The sequence below is a fragment of the Microcebus murinus genome, chromosome 18 (genome assembly GCF_040939455.1).
Source record: "Microcebus murinus isolate Inina chromosome 18, M.murinus_Inina_mat1.0, whole genome shotgun sequence".
Lineage (NCBI taxonomy): Eukaryota > Metazoa > Chordata > Mammalia > Primates > Cheirogaleidae > Microcebus > Microcebus murinus.
In genome coordinates, this window is record NC_134121.1 from 25,027,005 (window position 1) to 25,035,891 (window position 8,887).

Below are 8,887 nucleotides of genomic sequence, written 5' to 3' on the forward strand. Positions count from 1 at the left end.
CATCATGAGCATTTGGAAAGCCTGAAGTACTTTGCTTCTTCCCAGCTTCTCAGAGCCAACCTAGCTCTTGAGAGAGGCACCTGGCGTGGGGGCTGCCCTGGTTCATATCCTGTGCTGTGAAGCACGTTTGGAACTGTACGTCTGTTCCCTTTCAATTTTCCCTGTCCTGACTCAAGCCAGCAAGTCCCTCAGCCTGATTCTAGGGAACCAGGAACCCATATCCCCAAATTCGAGATTGGGGCCTTGTTTGTCCACTGGGCACATTTTATTCTCTCCAGGAGAACAGGCTGCTTCTAACCAGCACAGTGTGTACCAAACCCCACCTGGAGAAGTAGAGTCAGAGGAGGGAAGCTGGAGCTCAATTCCCATGGACTAGAGGATGGATTTCAGGGCACGCCTTATTGGATTGTCTGCACCCATCAACCCTAAAAGCATGTTAAGTCCTGCTGGCAGGCTGTGAATGGGCAACCTATACAAAGTCACTTTGACTTTTCTATTTGAGGCCTCCACAATCCTCCTATTTTTATCTTTTTCCTTCCTTCCAAGGCCTGCCTTTATAACCAGACTGGAAACCAATTCATGCTAAGGTTCAATAGCTATCCCAGTTGTAAATGTTCCCCGCATTTTGATCTGGACCAGAGCCCTAAAGCCAAAAAGAAGCAGTTCTGCATTGGCATCTCAAATACTATCCATCAGGTGTGGGGGATTTTGGGTGGAAAGAGGTGTCCCAGCACCCCTGGAGCAGCACCCAACATTGATTACCTGCCCTGAGCCCTAGCAAGTCCTGCAGCCTGAGATGCTGCCCTTTCAGTTGCAAGGAGGGATTGTCAAAGGCCTCGAAGTGCCTGCCAGACTGCAGGATTTCTGATTCCACTGCTCTATAGTTTTTCTTTCATCCCTACGGCTGGACAAGTAAGACACCTGTGCATAAAGTTGGTGTTGGGGCTGGTGGTTGAGATGGAAGCACTGTATTTGGAACAGAAGGCCAGCCCACTCCTTAGGGCCTTTGGGAATTGCCTGAAGTTACCTCCTCCCCTGGGATGGGCAGGTGGGTGAGCCCCGGGGATCCCAAGACTTCCTCTGTGCCAGATGTGGTTTCCCTGGGGACAGACACATCCCGAGTTCCTGGTTCACCAGTGCCTGTGTGTCTGCTGGCAGATCCTGCCTTCCATGGCTCCCACCTCCTCCTATCCTGGAGTGGGAGCATCAGGCTCAAACTCTAATGAAGAAGGAATTACTCAGGGATAGGAATTCAGCGTGAAGAGAGCAGGATATTTGAAGGCAGACAGGATTAGGTTTAAATCTGGGCTCAGTCACTTGCTGTGGGAGCTGGGACAAGTTACTTAACCTCTCTGCTCCTCAGCTTTCTCATCTGAGGAATTAAGGCTCCTGTCACTGGGTTGGCATGTCAATCAAACGAAATGGTGCATGGTGCGTGTGAAATGCCTAATTGTGTGCCTGGTTCTGCTTAGCCAATGTTAACCCTTCTCTCCCCGCAGCTTCCCATGCCCTAAACAGCTGCCCCGGACGGTTTCACCTCACTCAGCACGGCTTTGTCCACACAGCAGCTTCTGTTTGTGGGCTCTGGAACTGAGTGGCCCCAAATCTGGGATCACTGCAGTAGGGAGAGTAGCCCAGCCCCGCCCCAAGTGTGTTTACATGAAGACATCTGAAGCTCTTGGCCTGTTATCAGTGTTTAGAGGGTTGATTGTGCAGGCTCACATTCCTCCAGAGGCCAGAGAGCCTCCCCCAGCTTGTGCAATCTCTGCTCCTGGCACCCGGCTCACCCTGGTATTCACCCTGGCCTGCCTCATTCCAGGAGTTCCTTCTCTTCAGTCTCTGTGTCCACATGAGCCCAGCCTTTAGAGAATGGCTTGCAGTTCAATGGTCATGATTTGCGTTATGACCTTGGAAACTTGGGGAAGGTGTCAGAAGAAGAATTTCTATCCATTTCCTCCCTCCCACAAAGGTGCGCTGAGAGCTTACGCTGGGGGAGGTGTCGTGCTAGATGCTGGGGACATGGAACAAAAGGTGCACTCCCTGCCCATGCGGGGCAAGAGAGACAGGTGACACTGAACTGTGGATGTAGCCAGTGCTGCCATGGAGGGGGCCACAGAGCAGGAGGGGTGCAGGGCTGAGGCTGGGATAGTCAGGGAAGAAAGCAGGAGGAGCTGCTGCCTGAGTGGAGACTTGACAGAGGGCCACAGAGGTGCTCTGGGCAGACAGGACAACATGGGGACAGCCCAGGGCAAGCGCACATGGCTCATGTGGGAAATTCAGGGACTGGGGGGAGGCGGGGCTGGAGTGTGGGATGTAGGGGTGAGGCTGGACAGGTTGGCAGGGCATCAGATCACGGAGGACCTTGTAAGTCATATTAGGGAGCTAGAGCTTTATCCTGAGCATGATCATGGAAAGGCTTTGATCAGGGGACTGTCAGATTTGCAATTTACAAAGTTTATTTCATGCCCTATGACATTAGGCTCCAGGATCCCTAAATCTGCCTGATGCCGTCAAGTTCATGTTCCCCACCCCACCCCCCCACCCCGAGTCTGAGAAGCTCAAGACTGAATCATGACACAAAGGCGGAGGGGGGTGTGGGATAATGTGATTGTGCTGTGTCCGCCGTTGGTGGCAGCCACAGTGTCCCCAGGCCAGAAGTGCTGATGGGCACTTTTGAGAACCTGAGGCAAAACTGAGTCCTTCCTTTTTCATCCTATTTGTATTTTTATCATCTCTGCTTTACAGGTAATGAGACCAAAGCAGAAAGATCAGGAACTTTCTTGGAGTCTCACAGTTAGTAAAAATCAGAGCAAGAACTTCAACTACCCCAACTTGTGTTTGTTGTGGTCATTTTAAATTGTTTATTTATCAAGAGAAACTATTCCTTAGCCCACCTATCCGTGTTTCATAGCTCAGGAACACAAGTCAGTGGCAAACTTGTATGCAATTCAGCCAGAGAAATTCTTTATATTCCCAAATCACTCTGTGCTCTGATTGATACCAGCCTTCCTCACCTCAAAATCTTTTAAGCAATCATACGTTCTGTAGAATTCTGTGTACATCTTCTTTCTTGCTCAGCCACAGCGAACTTAGAGAGAGCTGCAGCCCCCAGGGACACAGCAAATGCTCCAACAATAAGAAATCACAGGCACCTGGCCAGCAGGTCACACGCCTGAGGTTTTTGTCAAAGCATTGGAAGCCGTGGTAGTTATTGTCCTTGATAGGGATGTCAACCTTAACTAACGAGATTCAGAAAATGCCATTAAGTCTAGAGCCTGTAGCTTGAGGATGGCCTCCCAGCAGCACAGACTCAAGTTGCCCTGACTTTCTACTCCTCCCCAACCTGTGTTTTTTTTTTTTTTTTTTTTTTTTTTGAGACAGAGTCTCACTCTCTTGCCTGGGCTAAAATGCCGTGGCATCAGCCTAGCTCACAGCAACCTCAAACTCCTGGGCTCGGGCAACCCTCCTGCCTCAGCCTGACGGGTAGCTGGGGCTACAGGCACCAGCTACTGTGCCTGGCTAATTTTTTCTATTTTTCAGTTGTTTGGCTAATTTCTTTCTATTTATAGTAGAGACGGGGTCTTGCTCTATGCTCAGGTTGGTCTCAAACTCCTGAGCTCAAGCAATCCTCCCGCCTCGGCCTCCCAGAGTGCTAGGATTATAGGTGTGAGCCACCGCGCCCAGCCTAAATCTGTGTTTTTAACTGTTGTATCTTCCTGTCTGGGTGCTGCAGGTGGGAAAATCCATAATGGAATGGCAAGAACAGATATGGGAGTCATTCTATTCTTTTCTTTTCTAGTTCTAATCTTTTCCATTTAAAGACATGGTGGTTGCGACCCATGAATTAATTTCATGGCCCACTAATTGGTTACAACGAACAGGATGATAGAACACGGGCACTAAAATGAGGGCCGGGGCACGGGTGAGGGATTTCCTGTCTTTCCAAAATGACTTAATTTCATCCATTTTAAGTCAAAATTACATTTACCAGAATAATGGCAAAAAATTTATGGTGCAAAATAGAATAATTAATTTATTACATGATTGATTAGTTCAAGAGTCATCTGTTGAGCATCTACCCTGGATTAGGCCCAGGGATACAGGAATGAATAAAAATCCAATGTTGGCCAGGCGCGGTGGCTGACGCCTGTAATCCTAGCACTTTGGGAGGCCGAGGTGGGCGGATCGCTCAAGGTCAGGAGTTCGAAACCAGCCTGAGCAAGAGCGAGATACTGTCTCTACTATAATATAGAAAGAAATTAATTGGCCAACTAATATATATAGAAAAAATCAGCTGGGCATGGTGGTGCATGCCTGTAGTCCTAGCTACTCGGGAGCCTGAGGCAGGAGGATCGCTCGAGCTCAGGAGTTTGAGGTTGCTGTGAGCTAGGCTGACACCACGGCACTCACTCTAGCCTGGGCAAAGTGAGACTCTGTCTCAAAAAAAAAAAAAAAAAAAATACAATGCCTCTCTTGAGGCGCATGTAACCCAAGGTGGAAAGGAAGCTGAAAAGAGTCATTTTCAATATGATAGGGTAAATGCTAAGTAAGGGGAGCACAGAGCAGGGGCGTCAAACCCAGTTCTCGAGAATTGCCAAGGAGGAGCAGGTGTTGGGAGGACTGCATGAGATCAGGGAGGGTGAAGGTGGAGGACAGAGCATCTGGAAGGGCAATCTGTGCAGACGTGAAGTGCTGTTGCATACTGTGCTGGGGACATCACAGTTGGTGCAATAGACACTGCAAGTGTCAGATGGGAGGTGGGGCACGGTGGGAGAGGAGCAGGGAGAGAAAGGTGAGGGCAAGACCCTGGAGGGTCTCATAGGCCTTGCTGAGTGAGGTCTTCAGACTTTTCCTTTAGGTGGTAGGGAGCTATTGAAAGTCAAAAAAGCACTTTCTTATTTTTTCTTGGCAAACTAGGAAATGATCACTGCACCCTTGCCAGCCTTTAATGTTCTCCTAATCTGATAGGCTAACAATGGCGTAGTGTTGTGTTAATCTGCACTTCCCTGGCGCCAATTCCCCATCCCTAGCTTTAGCCTCAATGGGTGGAATAGAGGAAGACAAGACCGTGGCCAGCAGAAAAATGCCTTGAGGGTCTCCTCCTCCCCTAGATGACCAGGCTAAAAGATCTGGGGCCACTGCTGCACACTCCTGATTTTCTGCCTTTCATTAATATTTAGATTCCTCCTCACCTATAGCCTCAATGTGCAGTTAAATGCTTTTTGTGCATTTATTGACTCTTTGTGCATATGCATGACCTTTGCCCAATTTTCTCCTAGAATTTTAGTATTTTTCTTATTGATTTATGTGAGCTCTTTACATATTAAAGATAACAACCCTTTGTCATAGTCACTGCACAGCCTTGTCATGTGCCTTTTGGTTTTAGTTAGAATGGTTTCTGATATCCAGAAGTTTTAAATTTAGTATAGGCAAATGTATTGATTTTCTTTCCCTTCGTGATTTCTTCCATTGCTTTTATGTTTTCTCATCCAGAGATCAAATAAATATCACTGAAACATTTGAAGCCGTGGAGTGCCATGGGTGAATGATTAAGAATAATATCTATATGACAGGTGTGTAGTGGCAAGAAAAAAACCCCAGCAGGGTAGAGGAAATCAAACCTTCCTTCATCTGCTCCAAACCCAGCTCAAGGTTAAAGGTGGGAATAGTCAGGGATCAAAGAGACGGACAGGAGAGACGAGCAGAGGTAGGGAGAGTCTTGAAGGACTGGCAGGAGGTGGTCGGGGTGCGTGGGAGCAGTACGGAAAGGAAGCTGCATGTTTGTTACAAGGTAGAATAGGAAGGAACAAGCATTGCCTAAGTGCTGGGGAGAGAGGGCAGGGAAAAAACCACACAATTCCTGCTGTCAGGAGATTATAGTCTGGCAAGGGAAACAGACATTAAGCAAATGATTGCTTAAATAAATGTAAAATTAAAAGTTTTAAACGTGTTTTAAGAGAAGTGATTGATTCTTATGAGAGATAATAAGGGACACTGGTCTATCCAGATATCAGGGAAGGCTTCCATTACAAGGGAACTTTGATCTACTATCTGGAGGGTGAGCAAGAGTTCAGAGGCAGAGAAGTGTGAACACAAGGAACATTATATGCAGAGGTCCTTTGGCAGCTAGACAAGAGCTGAGGCCAGGCCAGCGTGACTGGAAAGTGGGCAGGGAGGAAGGCAATGTGCAAGGAGGCAGGGGCCGAATGGTGCCAGACCTGGCAGGTCGGTCTTTTTCTGAAGAGTGATAAGAATGCATTCAGGCTGGGTGCGGTGGCTCACACCTGTAATCGTTTGAGCTCAGGAGTTTGAGAGCAGCCTGAGCAAGAGCGAGAGCCTGTCTCTACTAAAAATAGAAAGAAATTAATTGGCCAACTAAAAACATATAGAAAAAATGAGCTGGGCATGGTGGCGCATGACTGTAGTTCCAGCTACTCGGGAGGCTGAGGCAGGAGGATCGCTTGAGCCCAGGAGTTTGAGGTTGCTGTGAGCTAGGCTGATGCCAAGGCACTCTAGGCCAGGCAACAGAGTGAGACTCTGTCTCAAAAAAAAAAAAAAAAAAATGCATTCAAATGGCTCATTCAAAGCTGGTGGTGTTGGAGTGGGTTTGAGGTAGAGATGTCCTCAGAGTTGTATTTTGAGAAGATCCTTTTGTTCTCTATGTGGGGAACCCATAAGAGGGGGCTGGAGTAGATGTGGGTCCCCAGTGTCGTTGCAGTGGTCTAGGCAAGAGATGACGGCAGCTTGGTCCGGGCAGGGAGAAGAAGATGGAAAGTGAGGGGAGTGGGTACATTTGAGAGATATTTAGGAAGTAAAATAAATAGGACTTGGGATGGATTGGATAGGAGACAGCGATGCAAGATAATGGCCTGTCAAGAAAGACTCCTAGGTTTCAGGTTTGCACACCTACAGAGGGTGACAATTTGGGGACAGGGATCACTAGTACAGAAAACACTGGAAGAGGATCAGGTTTAGGCAATAGGTTAAAATCATCTATTTTGGACTTGAAGTGCTTGAGCTGCATTTGAGAAACCTGAGTTAAATATAATGGGCTGAAGATTTTTCATGGATCATTATTGTTAGAGTTTTGGCCATGGGTGTGATGCTAGGGAAAGAACAGCAGTGAAAACAGCAGGGGGCCATGGGGAGCTACAGCATCCAATCCAACCTTGGACCAGGCCAGTGCCCTGTAGAGTTCTGTTGATGGTTCAATGAAATACCATACGCCCAGTGCCTGGCACATAGTGGGCATCCAATAAGTGTTAGACACATCTCCCTTCTTTCTGTTTTTACTCTCCTCCCTCTATTTTATTCCTCTCTTTTTTTCTTGCTCTAGGTATTGCAGTCAGAGACTCAAACTGAATGCTTCCAACTTGAGATGGCCACCAGGCTACCAGTGCATGCGCCAGGCACGCACTGCTCTCCTCCAAGACTCGGCCCTGCAGAGCCTGCCTCTTATTGCTGTCTGAAGCTGAGCCGAGGGTACTTTGGACTTTTGTTTGGTTGACCAAGGATCAATGCTCTGAGAGCCAATTTTCTTAGCACATCCAGCAACGTCTACCGGATGATCACACTTTAGGATGATAATCATGCCATCTTGCATTTCCAGAACGTTTTGTGCTTTTTTTTTTTTTCAGAGAGGTTTCACAATGATTATCTCAGTTGTTCATCATAGGATTTTTCATTATGAAATGCATTTGCATATTTTATTTACCTATAATCCTTCTCCCACTGCTAAAACAATAGCATTCTGAGCAAATACGCACAGAGATAGCTTACACATTCACCCCACTCTTGTTCTCAAGCTTGCTTTCTCTTGTTTTCCCATTTTATTTTTTAAATAATGAGTTTTATCTTCCTGGCCATATTCTTTCACATATTAATATTTTGGTTATTTCTCAAAGGCATGATTCTGTTCTTTCTCTTCCTTTTTGGCGTGTGCCCTCTTCGTCTCCTCTCACCGATACCAAAGGTTCTGGCCCCTGAAAGCCCATTGTTCCACCACATTCGGAAACTCACGTTTCTGACTCCATTTTACTGTATTGCTCTTTGAGGCAGGTGCTGTTTATTCTGCATGGAAGCTTCACATTACCTTTGACTAGAGATTTGTGATGCAAGACAACCTCATGATAATGCAGCCTCACCCAGGTTCTTCCTTTGCCCCTGGCATCTTAAAGATTCCTTTCTGCCTCTCAATCTCAAATCACTCCTTTTTTTTTTTTCACCTTCTGCATAATACTTTCCTGATTTCCCTTTCTGTATTCTTAATCTTTTTTTTTTTTTTTTTTTTTTTTTTGAGACAGAGTCTCGCTTTGTTGTCCAGGCTAGAGTGAGTGCCGTGGCGTCAGCCTAGCTCACAGCAACCTCAATCTCCTGGGCTCGAGTGATCCTTCTGCCTCAGCCTCCCGAGTAGCTGGGACTACAGGCATGCGCCACCATGCCCGGCTAATTTTTTATATATATATATCAGTTGGCCAATTAATTTCTTTCTATTTATAGTAGAGACGGAGTCTCGCTCTTGCTCAGGCTGGTTTTGAACTCCTGACCTTGAGCAATCCGCCCGCCTCGGCCTCCCAAGAGCTAGGATTACAGGCGTGAGCCACAGCGCCCGGCCTGTATTCTTAATCTTTATATTCTACTAACTGTATGCATCTTCTCAGCAAACACGTGCCTAGCATCTACTGTGCACCAGACTTTGTGCTGGGCTCAGAGGATTCAAAGAGCCACAACCTGGTCCAGGACCTTGAAGTGCTCACAGTCTGCAATGCTGGGTCTTGAACCTGGTGGCCCATTTGAATCATCATCTGAGGAGCTTTAAAAAAAAAAAAATACTAGTGCTCAAGTCCTAGCCTTAGGGATCTGATTTAATTGGTCTCGAGTGGGACCC